At 38.7% G+C, this 13045-nt stretch overlaps 1 non-coding gene across 1 annotated transcript; it reads left to right on the top strand.

Annotated features, from left to right (window-relative positions):
• Positions 1-11048: 11048 nt before the first annotated feature.
• On the top strand, positions 11049-11120 carry TRNAC-GCA (transfer RNA cysteine (anticodon GCA)). The gene has a single exon. It is a non-coding gene; the product is annotated as a tRNA-Cys (tRNA).
• The last annotated feature ends 1925 nt before the right edge of the window (positions 11121-13045 follow it).

Here is a 13045-nt window from a genome sequence, read left to right as displayed (position 1 = left end):
TACAATATACTTCAATGAAGATGTGAAGAAAAGGTTGTCAAAATTATCAAAAGATGTGATATGAACCAAGAGACATCAATCATACAATATACTTCAATGAAGATGTGAAGAAAAGGTTGTCAAAATTATCAAAAGATGTTTCAATTCATGCTACATTGAAGAAGAATGAAGTTTGATTGTTGTAAATTTTGGGTGGGTTACAATTTAGAGTTATTGTATTTTAAGACTTTTTATTTAATTTCGGTTACATTTACATCATGGCTAATTATGGTCCTTAAGTATGAATGTTACAACTCTTGGAATGCATTTAGTAGTTTCATTTTGAGGCTATATAAAGCCATGTAGGTTGTATTTGTAAGAAGACTTGGAAAATATATTAAAAGAAGCATTTGTGCTTTTCTTTAGCCAATGGCTAAGTTTCTTTGCAATTCTATGTAGTTTAGATTGCATGTAGAATCATTCAAGCTCGACATGATCAATCTTGCTTGTGGAGTGATTTGAATCTCAATCAAGTGTTCTTGCGTTGAGATATTTGATCAACAAGAATCATTCAAGCTAGACATGATCGATCTTGCTTGTGGAGATTTCGAATCTCAAACAATGTTCTTGCCTTGAGATATTCGATCAACAAGGTAATCCGAATCTTATTCCCCTTGTAGTGATTCCATATCTTATCACCCTTTGTGCTTTCTTCTTCATTTGAAGCTGCGTTCTTACTAGCTTTGTCAGTACCTTGAGTTGATCTACCAAGGCGAAGTTCTTTCATTCCTTTACCGAGCTACGGATCCAGTAGCTTCACGCGCTACTATTTGCTATAATAGCTATCTATTCTATAAGAAGGAACAAGCTAAAACGCTGACCTTTGAGATGAACTTTGATGCCCTCGCCTGACCCCCCTTCTCTTCACGAATAAAGCAAGCTCTCAGTCTCCACTCGGATTAGCGGCATTGTCATTCTTATCTTAAGTTTAAGTAGAGATTTTGTTTTGTAAGATTGGGAACATAACTTATACGCTTCAGCCGAGGAAACAGATATGCCACCAACGGGGAAGAAATATCTATTCTAGTATGTATGTATATTCTATAATATTGCTAAAGTCAAGAAGTTACCGTGCAGGGGCGGAATAGCCAAATTAGCTTTCAAAAGGGCTTACCTCGCCCGATACCATACCTTTCTTTTTTCTTTTTCACTGTGTGAGAGTGCTTTCCCTTTTTTGATATCCTATTTATCTGCTTTTATGGTCGATCTTTCTTGTCCCAACCATTCTTCTTAGTCTGAGTTCCGATCACAATAAGAAAGGAGAGAATATTGATAACAAAGTTTTCATCTTGTTGATTCCTAGGCCTAGTGCTTCTTCCTCTATGCCGCCTATTGCTACTAGTGGGGTAGGGTTAACCTGCAATATGGAACCCAGCCGTGCCTGAAAAAAAAGAAGAAGATGGAAAGATGTCTTTCTCACAGCGTGGAAAATTACATCAACCTTGATTTCATTCACGTCGGATGTCGGACCGAAGACATCACATCTTGTGTTTTCCCCTTTGGACACTTCCACGATTTCCTTCTATAAGTTGGTTTCCAGCCGATCAAGAATCTATCTTGATTTAGATATTTAGAAAGCTGAATGAATATGGATAGATGCCCACATCAAGAACTTGCCACAGAGATTCTCCTCACTAACCTAGCCTGATTCTAGAAATTCTCAACCCATGACCACTAATAAACCGAACATAATCAGGTTTGAAGAAGTCAAGCCATTCTACCGACAGGAAAGGTTGGGGTATGCTCGACCGAAGGAAAAGAAATGAGGTCTCATGATTTGTCTCAGGCGGACAGACTGCCCGAGCTAAAGAAAGAGTAGATTCTCCGAAAGACCTATTCTACATCCGGGATGAGAAGTACTAATGCCGAAGACTGCATAGACACATTAGGCTTCCTTTCTGTTCTAGATTGGATGACTCACCCTTGTCCACTTCTTAGAATGATTTCCCTATCTAAGCCTTCAACTATCGTACCTGTGACTTTTTGAGTTTTCGGATAGACCCCTGTGATAGAGTGATATATTAGATTCGCACTAATGAGTCAGTAAGAATACAAGACCTCTTCCCCAACCCAACTCACGGAACTCAAGTCATCCTTTCTCTTCTCTTTATAGCATATCCCAATACCGTCGCTTTATCCCTGCCCTTTTCTTTCTACAGGAGAGGGTAGCCCGTCGGTAAAGGTTTTCTTACAAATGCTAATTAGGTTAGCTCCTTTTTAGGAATGGGAAACAAACAACTCTTTTCCTTCTTCCAAGCAAGCCTTTTTACATCCTTATCCGCCACAAAGACTACTTCTTCCTTGCCCTAACCCCAGCACTTGACCTATCGGCTTTCACACTTTCTTTCTCATTGGCTAGCTTGACTTTGAGGTGAGGTACTTCTATTTGTCTTCCTGCCTTGGCAAAGACCCCTTCCTCCTGGCCGGCCTGATGACTTGAAAACAGACTGAGGGTTTGAAATAGATAGAAAGCTGTTTAATCTAAGCAAGCCTAGTTTAGGAAGAAAGTAAGTAGAAGCTGGGGCTGAGTGAGAAGCCTTAGGCTGAGCCAATTAGAGTATGACATCAGGAAGCTTAGAGGCTATTCTAGATCTTGTCACAAGAATAGCTCAAGTTGAGTCAGTGCAGTTTGGTGTTATCATAAAGATAAAGAAGAAGAAGATAGACCATGTGCCAGCCTTAAGTTGAGCTGAAGGCTTAGGCCTTGTTATTTATTTTTCTTATTAATCAAATAGAAAAGAAATTCTATATAATTAATAATAATATAATATAAGTGAGTCTAGCCTTTTCACGACTAAGTCGGAAAGAAGAAGAAGAAAGAAAGGCAGACTCCATCAAGAAAGGGTTCGAAAAGATACGATCCACGAATAGAAAGATTTCCACGTCCCAGGTAGCGCTCAGAAGGCTGTGAAGGAAAGCCTTTCAATTCTTTCGGAGTACTACTGCTCAGGGGAAAGGCGAAAGAATGCCCACCCACGCATATCCGTAAACGAAAGGCGAAGGACAGATACGACTCAGTATCCGTAAATCGTAGAGACGACAGAGGGGGGAAAGCTGTCTTATTTAGCCTTTCATCGAGATTGGTGAATTACGGTCGAATATCTAATAGAATCTGGTTCGAAGCTTTTCTATTTCAATATCTGATTTTATCGCTTTTGATATACTCCTACAGCTATGAATGAGATCAATCAAGCCTTGCCCCTTTGAACAGCTTTCTAATTTACCAGCTAGAGAATATAGAGAAAATAATAGAGAAAAGAATGAATAATGGGATAGAGCGACTGACCAATAGACAGAGACTATGATAAGATAAGGAATCAATACAAGGGGAATAAGATTCGGATTACCTTGTTGATCGAATATCTCAAGGCAAGAACACTTGATTGAGATTCGAATCACTCCACAAGCAAGATCGATCATGTCTAGCCTGAATGACTCTTGTTGATCAAATATCTCAAACACTTGTTTGAGATTCGAATCACTCCACAAGCAAGATTGATCATGTCGAGCTTGAATGATTCTACATGCAACCTAAACTACATAGAATTGCAAAGAAACTTAGCCATTGGCTAAAAGAAAAAGCACAAATGCTTCTTTTAATATATTTTCCAAGTCTGCCTTACAAATACAACATACATGGCTTTATATAGCCTCAAAATGAAACTACTAAAGGCATTCCAAGAGTTGTAACATTCATATTTAATGGCTATAATTAACCATTATGTTATTGTAACCTAAAGTAAATTAAAAGTCCTAAAATACATTAATGAAATACAATAACTCTCAATTGTAATCCACCCAAAATTTATAATATGAAACTTCATTCTTCTTCAATGTGGCATGAATTGAAATATCTTTTGATAATTTCAACAATATTTTCTTCACATTTTCATTGAAGCATATTGTATGATTGATGTCTCTTGGTTCATATCATTCTCCACTTCTTCAAGAGGATTCGTCCTCGAATCTATTTGTGTAACTTTGTTGCAAAAAATAAGTTATGGAAATACGACGGACCTCACAACACTCTCTCAAGAGTATATGCTCAAGGAATTTTAGGCCACTCTATTTGCACTCATTTACACAAATGAAGCTCTCATTCTCACCTCTCAAATTTTTTAGTAGAGCCGAGATTGGACTTTTTTATTTTGGATCGATTAAAAACTAAAAAGATAAAAAAAAATATGAAAAGAAACGCAAAGGAAACATATATCCGATCTTGAGCCTGAAGCTCTGATACCAAATGATAAGATAAGGAATCAGTACAAGGGGAATAAGATTCGGATTACCTTGTTAATCGAATATCTCAAGGCAAGAACACTTGATTGAGATTCGAATCACTCCACAAGCAAGATCGATCATGTCTAGCTTGAATGACTCTTGTTGATCAAATATCTCAAACACTTGTTTGAGATTCGAATCACTCCACAAGCAAGATTGATCATGTCACTCTTAGACCTTAGCTTAGGACTTGAGGAAAGAAAAGAGCTAACTTTGAAAAAGCTAGATTAGCAACTGCTACTCCAACTGGTTCGTACCTCACTGCATCTAAACTTGATCCCATTGCCTGCTTCCTTTCCTTCCTCTCCTTTCAGTCGCTCATCGAACTCGCACCTTATATGGTATTTGACACCGATATTCATTCCCTGCAAACAAGCATTCTATTTCGAAAGTGCCACGTGGATTCTAGAAAAAAAAGAAGTGATTCCGACAGGCTACAACAAACAAACAGCACTTCTTTTGGCTGCACTCAAGGAACATCTCATATAAGAAGAAAGAAATAGGAAGCCAATCCGCTCTTTCTTCCATGTGCTAGATGTAGGCATTTCCCCTCTTAGCATACGAACTTCACTACCTTAATTCCTTAATCCCCTTCTTTCTTTCTATCACTGTAAAGCAGAATGAATAAGGAGTAGAGTAGAGTGAAGACTTTCAACACTTGAAGGGGAAGATCAAAGAAAGAATGAAGAGAGAGTTGAGGATTGACTGACAGTTCACTTTCATTGATTCTTCGATAGTCTTGACTGACAGTGAACTCTCATTCATCAATAGTGTTTACAGGAGAATGAAGAGAGAGGATTGACTTGATGAATAAGCAGCAGAAAGGGAAGAGAAAGAGAAGGAGCGCAGCAAGCTGTGAGACCCATAGGTAATCAATCTCAGCCTATTTATTTACCGAGAAAAAGATAAGAAAGAGAGAGAGAGAGAGGGCTTTACCTCCTTCACTCAGTCCAATAGAGCAGAAAGAAAGAAACAACACCCATTATACCGAGAAAAGGATAAGAGAGGGCTTTACCTCCTTCAATAATAAGGCAAGGCAAGGTAATATCAAGAAGAAACAGAGAAGAGACTGATAGCTGAATCACTTTCATCAGTTTTTGGAGTGAAGGATGACGAATCGGAAAGAAAGGGGAAGGAGAGAAGCCAGCCAGTTCTGTTCCAACCCAGCCAGCTGAGGAAAAGAAGGAGTTGAGGATTGAAAAGCAGCTAAGGTGAAGGAGAAAGAGAAGTTAAAGAATCCATAGGTTCTGGAGCTTGACTTGATGATCATATAATTACCTTTCCTCGATTTGAATCAAAAAAAGCAGGGAGAGATAGAATGAATTTCTTTATGTTACAGTCTCAGATCAAGAATGAATAGGGGAAGGAGTGTCGGTTTTATCTTGAAAAGCAGCTAATTCATCAATTCGTTCTTTCACTGTAAAGTCTCGAATCTGTTCTTTCATGTCTTTCCTTCCTTAATGCAATAACTGAACACTGCTTAGTATAGTAATCTCACCATAAAAAATCTTTCCTTCCTTAATGAAAGAACGAAAGTAGGAAAAGGAAAAAACAGAGAAGAGACCGACCGATAGGGAGAGTAGTGAAATCTGTCTCATTCATCGATAGTCTTAGTTTACAGTTCGTGAAAGAATAACTCACAAGAACTGCACACTGCAGAGTATAGATATCTCACCATAAAAAATCTTTCCTTCCTTAATGAAATGAGCGGAACACTTGATATCTGCTGTCTTAATCAAAGACAGTTCCATTATGATATCTTAGACGATCTGAGGTTACTCGACAGTCCGGCCCCGCAGGGCACTATTGGAGAGTCTCTTGAGGCCCGCCGCTTTCTCAATATCAAATGGAAGTTGTAAAGATGAGCTGCTCTGATTATCTATGTCACTTTGCTCGAAGAGAAGAGAAAGAGAAGTAGCGAAGCCACTTTACCGTTCAATCAGGAAAAGGAAAGAGATTTCTTCGTCTTTCCTTCCTTAATGAAATGAGCGGAACACTTTCTTTCTATATATCCGCAGTCTCAATCAAAGACAGTTCCATTCATTCTATCTTATACGACCAGGGGTTACTCGAACAGTCCGGCCCCGCAGGGCACTATTGGAGAGTTTCCTGAGGCATGACGCTTTCTCAATAGAAAAAATAGAAGCTGTAAAGATGAGCAGCGAATATATATTATCTATGATATTTCTTTGCCCGAAGAGAGAGAGTAACCCCTAGAAGTAAGGTCAGGTTAATTAATAAAGAAAGGGGAAGGTTCAGGCAATGGAATTGGGAAACCGACAAGGGAGGGGTGAAAGAGCAAGACCGAAGGGAGAGGGGCAGGCAATGGAATTGGAAAATGAAACCGAGTTTACGAGGTGAGGGAGCAAAGCCAGCCGTGAGACCTTACGGGAGAGGATTGAATGAATAAGGGAAATAGGTTCTGGTCAATCCGGGAATAGAGTCAAAGGGGAAGCAGCTCACTTTACACCAACCCAATCTCTCTCTACATGTGAAAAAAATGTATTTCATATAGAAGTTTAATCAGAAGAAAATGAAAGAAAAAGAGTAAGGTCATAGAGTAGAGTCTTTGGTTACGGATTGAATGAATTGAAAGCTAGCTCTCCTGTTCCGGATTTCATTCTTTTGTTTCCTGTAAAGGAATATCTGATTCTTGCATTCATTTCCTCTCATGTTTTTGTTCAGCAGGTATCACTATCTCTTTTCTTTTAAACACTGTAAAGGATTGAATGAATTGACTCTACCTCCTCTCCTATATAGGAATATCTGATTGATTCTGATTCTTTCATTCTATACTCTAAAAGTTGGTTACGGTTCAGGTTCAGGAAAGAGCTACTTACTTTGGAAATAAGGGAAGGTCATAGAGTCAAAGAAAAGGTGCAAGGATAATGACTCTTTAGTTTCGTCTGGAAAAGCTGCTACTGCTAATTCATTGATTCTTTTACTGTAAACTCCTTCAATCAGGTCAGGTAGGGAATATCGGAAAAGAGTGGAATCAGTCTCATTCTTCTTTCAGTTGATTCTCCCGTATAGGTTCTTCTCATGCAGCTTTCCTATTCCCATTTATTCATTGTAAACTCTCATATAAATCTTTAGTCTTTGTTTACTGTTCGGTAAAGCAAGGAAGGGAGAGGTGACGGAATTGTGAAACCGAGTTGTAGAGGTTCAGGTTACGGTTCAGTAGTTCAGGCAATAGCGGGGAAGGAGAGAAGCCGAGGTTCAGGGCAAATTCATTCTTTTACCGAGATTTGATCCCAAATAGGGAGAGGATAGAATTTTCTAATTAATGGTCTTTACTGGAAAAAGAGTGTTTGAAGTCCAATGCAGGGTTACGATCATCTTCCCTTATTGTATTGGTCTCACAACACTAAGTTTAAGTCAGTTATTATATTAGCCCAGATAAAGAAGAGAGAGGAGCAATGAGACACACAATAACCTTGTTTACAGTTCAATCCGGGCAGTCAGGGAATATCGGAAAAGAAGAAGAAGTTAAGGAGAATGAATTGAATATGCTTTGTTTACTGTTCAATCAGGTTCAGGTTCCGGAGAATGCATCTTGTCTTGCTTTCGGCTTTCTCTTTGTCTTTCATTCTCTTTCTGTAAAGGTTACTACTACGGTCAGGGAATATCGTCAAAGGTTCAGTAGCTCAGGTGAAGGTTCAGGAGCGAAGACAAAGACGGAGTTCAATCAGGATCCTTAATAAGGAAGGAGTCTTGGCTGACTGTGAAGGATCATTCTTCTTTCGTCTTTTCTTCCCGAGTTTACTGTTCAGGTCATATCAGGTCAGGGTTGAGGTCGAGTCTTTCAAAGCAGCTCATTCATTTATTCTTGAACTGTAAAGGAGGGAGAATGAATCTTTCGTCTTTACTGTTCGTGAAAGGGAGAGGAAAGGGAGTTCCAGATCGTTAATCTTGAGTTTCGCCTTTCCCTTGTTTCCAGTGAATAAATAGGAAAAGGAGTTAAGTCTAATTCATCTTTCTTCCTCTTTGACAGTGAAATCAGAGAGAGTCCATGAATTAGCTACTGAATGAACCCATTTACCTCTATAAAGAATAAATAGGAGAGAAGCAGTTCAGTTTTCTTCTAAACATTATGCTATTCAGCAGCTCGACTGTAAAGAAAGGTTCTTCAACAAATAGCTTGACCGAGGAATAAATAGGGAATATCGTCAAAGAAAAGGTTCAGGATTTCATATGCTCGACTGGAAAGAAGAGGGAATCAGAGAATATGCTTTACCGAGTCTTTGAGTGAAATCAGGGACAAGTTATTGAGTGAAGTTCGTAAACTCTCATTCATCTTTCTTTCGTCTTTCCTTTCAACACTTTCAGGTTCAGTAGTTCACTCTCATTCATAAGGAGTCTCCCTTCTCTTTCCCTTCTTTCTTGAACTGTCAAGTCGTCTTCAATTCTTCTTTCGTTGAGTCTTGAGTTTCGGCTTTCTCTGTCTTTTCCCTTGTTCAAGAGTGAAAGAAAGGATCTTGATCAGTGTTTGAATAAATAGGTTCAGATTTTCTTCGGTTTCATCTTTCTTCTTTCCTCTCCCGTAAGGTCTCGCACTTCCACTTCGTTCCTCTCCTGTCTGCTAACTCCTTCATTTATTCAAACAAAGACTTACAACTCTCATTAATGTTCAATCAGGGTGTACGGTCATATCGGTGCTCCGGTTCAGGCAATGGAATTGTGAGACGAGAAGAGGTTCAGTCGCTTCTCTTTCTTTCCTTTCTCTTTTTCTTGAATGAATCTTGCTGGATGGATGGAGGGAGTCTTTCCTTTGTTTGTTGACGGCAGTGCCTATATTTTGTATTGTTTTGGCTTTAGCGGCAACCGCTGAATCTCGAGCCGCGGGGCATTCCATTGCATATTCGAACTACTCATTCAAGCACGATTCGCATCATGATGTTCAATAAGGAAGCTCCAATAGAAAATGTAAGGGAAAAAGCCTTCGAAGATGAACTTGTTCCCATTCAATAGTCAAGAATGCCTGGCTGGGTATCTTGCTGGAACAATCTGTTCTTCCGAAATTCAGTGCCAAAGAATTTCCTGTCTGTCGCTACCATATAGTATGAATCTATCTATACTTGGTGATAAATAAAGCATCCGCACTTTGATCTCTCTCTCCCTCTCTCAGTTTATCTAGATAGATCCCCATTGACTAATCCTTGCATGAATTGCTAATGATCCAATAAGTCCAACATTCATTCCTTTTCTTTCTGACGTGTCAATTGAGCAAATGGGTCCACAATGACTAGGATGGCTGGCTATCTCGTCAAACTAGCTGTTCGCCCTGTCAATCCTCCTGCCCCACCCAAATCACTCAATTTTCTCCCATGAACTAGTTGTGTCAATGGATGAGTTCGATCTCAAACTTGAGATACCTGTGGTGTAATCTGAAAACCGATTCAACCGTGGCGTGGTTGTTAATGGAGTGGAAGTTACCAAATTCTGAGGGAGGAGTCGATATCAATTTATGTCTAATCCACATATAGTTCCTCTAACCATCCATATTTTCTAAACGAACGTTAGCCAATCCGAATTGATCTTGTAAGAGACCGGCGACAGAGGGAATCCCTTTCTTTTTCAAATGATTCATACCATACCGGCAAGTGTACCCATTCCCAATTTCAGTCCAATCAAATGATCTGCAGCTGCCAATACAATATATCCGGCGGTAAGAAAAATGTATTGTTTTATAAGGTATATCAAGATTTAGTCTCTGGTTCTGATTTCGTCGACCAATCCTTGTTGAAAGAATTTCTTTTGTAATTCCTTACTTAAGGATGAAGAAAATACCGGATCTCCGCTGATCCCATTCCATTTGTTTGTTCTCCTTATTCGAGTGAGTCAGGAAAGACCAAACAATTTCCGGGTAGCAAACATTCTCGAGAATTTCTCTTAGATTCGAACCCATAGCTGATGATAGAACTAGAATAGATATTTTCTGTTTCCTACTCCCCCGAGCTGAGCCCATATCCTTGCTTTTGATCACTCTCTCATTCTATCCTCCCCAATCAGATATTATGGTGGGGTGGGTATAGACTGAAATTTCGTTATGGTCCAATTCTGCCCGGCAATAGATACCGGCATGGCTTTGCAATATGTGACTGATCCTGATTCTGTATAGTCTGACTATAGAAGTTCCCAGGGAATGAATGAATTAGAGGAATGTTTCAATCAAAATGGTTTGTTCTTGCCTATCCCTCCGGGTTTTCCAAATTCATCCTGCGGATACGTAGAATTCAGAGGAATATGTGAGTGATGGATGAGTAGCCAGCATCTCTTTCTTTTATCAATGGTTCTAACAATTTCTATGTTTCTGCAAATAATGGAAATTCAATTTATGCAAATAATCAGAATTTATGCTCTGAGGGTTACACTAATAATCGCTATTCTCATTTTCATTAAGAGGGATTCTCTTTTATGGTTATGCAAACGAATCAATACGGATGGATTAGTAATGATTAGTTATGTATCGGGGATTGTTTTCTGATATCATTAGGGAACCCTACCTAATTTTCCTTCCCTTTGAATCCAAGAATCATTTAGGAATGAACAGCACAGTCAATAGTGAAAGTGAACGGTTCCCATTTGTCTGTCTCCTTCATTTTAGCTTTTGTGACTAAAAATCCTTTTGGCAATAGAAAAAGTCAAGTTCCGTTTTTAGGTTTCAATATTGTGGAAGATACTATCAATCGAAGAGATAGGGCCAATCCAAGATTTAGTAGTCTTTTGGCGGCATGGCCGAGTGGTAAGGCAGGGGACTGCAAATCCCCTTTTCCCCAGTTCAAATCCGGGTGTCGCCTCATCAACAAACAAAAGAATGGAAAGACTTTCCGCTATTTTGCTGATATAACCTTATCTTTAGCATTTGTTTACAAGAGAAGGAGAGGGAAGACAAAACAAAACAAAGCAAGCCTCTTTCGATTTGCTTGATTCTAAGCATCCTTAGGGGTTCGGTAAAATGCTATACACATCCTTGCGTCTAGGTTTCGTTTCAAGAATTCAGTGTTAGTAGAGTAATGTCATGCAACATCGTTCAATCTGGATATTCACCCCTCGACTCCGAATGGGGACTGATTGGGACTTGAATTAGGGGGTAGGGAATCTCATTTCATTTTGAGTTATAGAAAGGAGGAAGATACTTTATATATGGACTCATGAAAGTATCTGAGTGCTCGAGCAGTCATTGGCTCTTTTTGTTATTAGAATCAATCTTAAAGTAAAGGAACACACAACTTCCTTCTTTTCGATAAGCTCTAGCATGTAATAGCTCATCCCATCTCCTGATTGTCTCTATGAATAGGGGGGCAGGGTGATATGAATCCAACAACTGATCACGTGCATGTACCCGAAGGACCGATTACAAGAAGCAAGTTAAGAAGATTCAAGAGGTCTATACATTGCATCTTCAAAAGCTAGCTAGTGTACTGGTTGAAACAAACACTTTTGAGCCCAAAAATCTTTATAGCATTAGCATATCAAATCAAGAAGATAATGAAGTGGCTGATATTGGAAAGTAATTAGAAGACTTGCCTTTGGTAGTTGAATTACCAATTAAGGAAATTATTAATGCCTTATTTTCTTCCATTTATATTTAATAGCATTTATTAAAAGTTTGTATGAATTTCCTTATATTCTTCAATTTGTATTTAATAGCATTTATTAGCATTTATTAGTGGTTGGTGGCTGAACTTTATTTTGTTAGGGTTATCTCTTGGGCCTATTTAAAGGCATGTAATACTCATGTTTGGGGGAATTTTGGTTGAATACAGAAAAAACCTTTGTGTTTTCTTGATACCCTTTTGGTGTTATTCTTTTGCAAATCTTGCTTTAGGTTTGATGATTAAACCGATTCATTGAATTAGTTTTGATCAAGCTAATTCTGGAGTGAATTGTCTTGGTATCTAAGAGTGACCATCATAGATTCCAAGTTCGATCTAAGAGTCATTCATCTTCTAACCAACTCTTGGTTGGAATCAATCCGTTAAGTTAGCTTTCTCTGTGAGCGTTTGCAAGGATTCTAGGACCTCTAGCTTTGCAAATTCCAGCATTGTAGGCGCTTATCACAGGGGGAGACAGTAAAGATTATCTCAAATGAGAAAGGAATTATAGTTAGGGTATGCGATAGATAGTGATCCATGTTGATTGACTCTTTTTATACACTCATTTTTTCATGTAATTCAGGACAACAAAAGAAAGGCTAGGTCTTATTATTCCTACCTAGATGGTATGGGACTAACACTCCTTTGAGACTTCTAAGAGGTTCTCCGCCCCGCCTCTTTTCTTTCTACTTCATTTTGTTGATTATACTCTACTAATTAATAGTTCTAATTCGATTTTGGGGATTGTTTCATCAATGGTGTTGTGTCCGAATCCCTTTTTGACTATGCGCTAGTGATTCTACTATAATTAGTCAAGAATAAGGAATAATTCTTTTCTGAGAGATAGGGACAGAATTCACATGGATATGGTAAGTCTCGGCTGCTTTCAGGGTAGTCTTTCAATTTTCTCTTTCACTCGGAGTATGGGGAAGAAGTGGACTCGAGAAGTACTACTAAGAATCAAACTGTATCAATTGTTTTTGGTTGGTTTATTTGATGGATCATTCTGCAACACTTTTTCTCTTTTCTTTTTACAGTAAAAAACGCAAAAGGAGTTCCTTCCGATTATCCGTTTTGAAGTGGGATACATACTTGCGACACCAAACAAAGAAGATAGACATAGTGGT

The sequence above is a fragment of the Cucurbita pepo genome, chromosome 2 (genome assembly GCF_057944985.1).
Source record: "Cucurbita pepo subsp. pepo isolate OVF chromosome 2, ASM5794498v1, whole genome shotgun sequence".
Taxonomy (NCBI): domain Eukaryota; kingdom Viridiplantae; phylum Streptophyta; class Magnoliopsida; order Cucurbitales; family Cucurbitaceae; genus Cucurbita; species Cucurbita pepo.
This window is presented reverse-complemented; position numbering and strand designations above follow the sequence as displayed.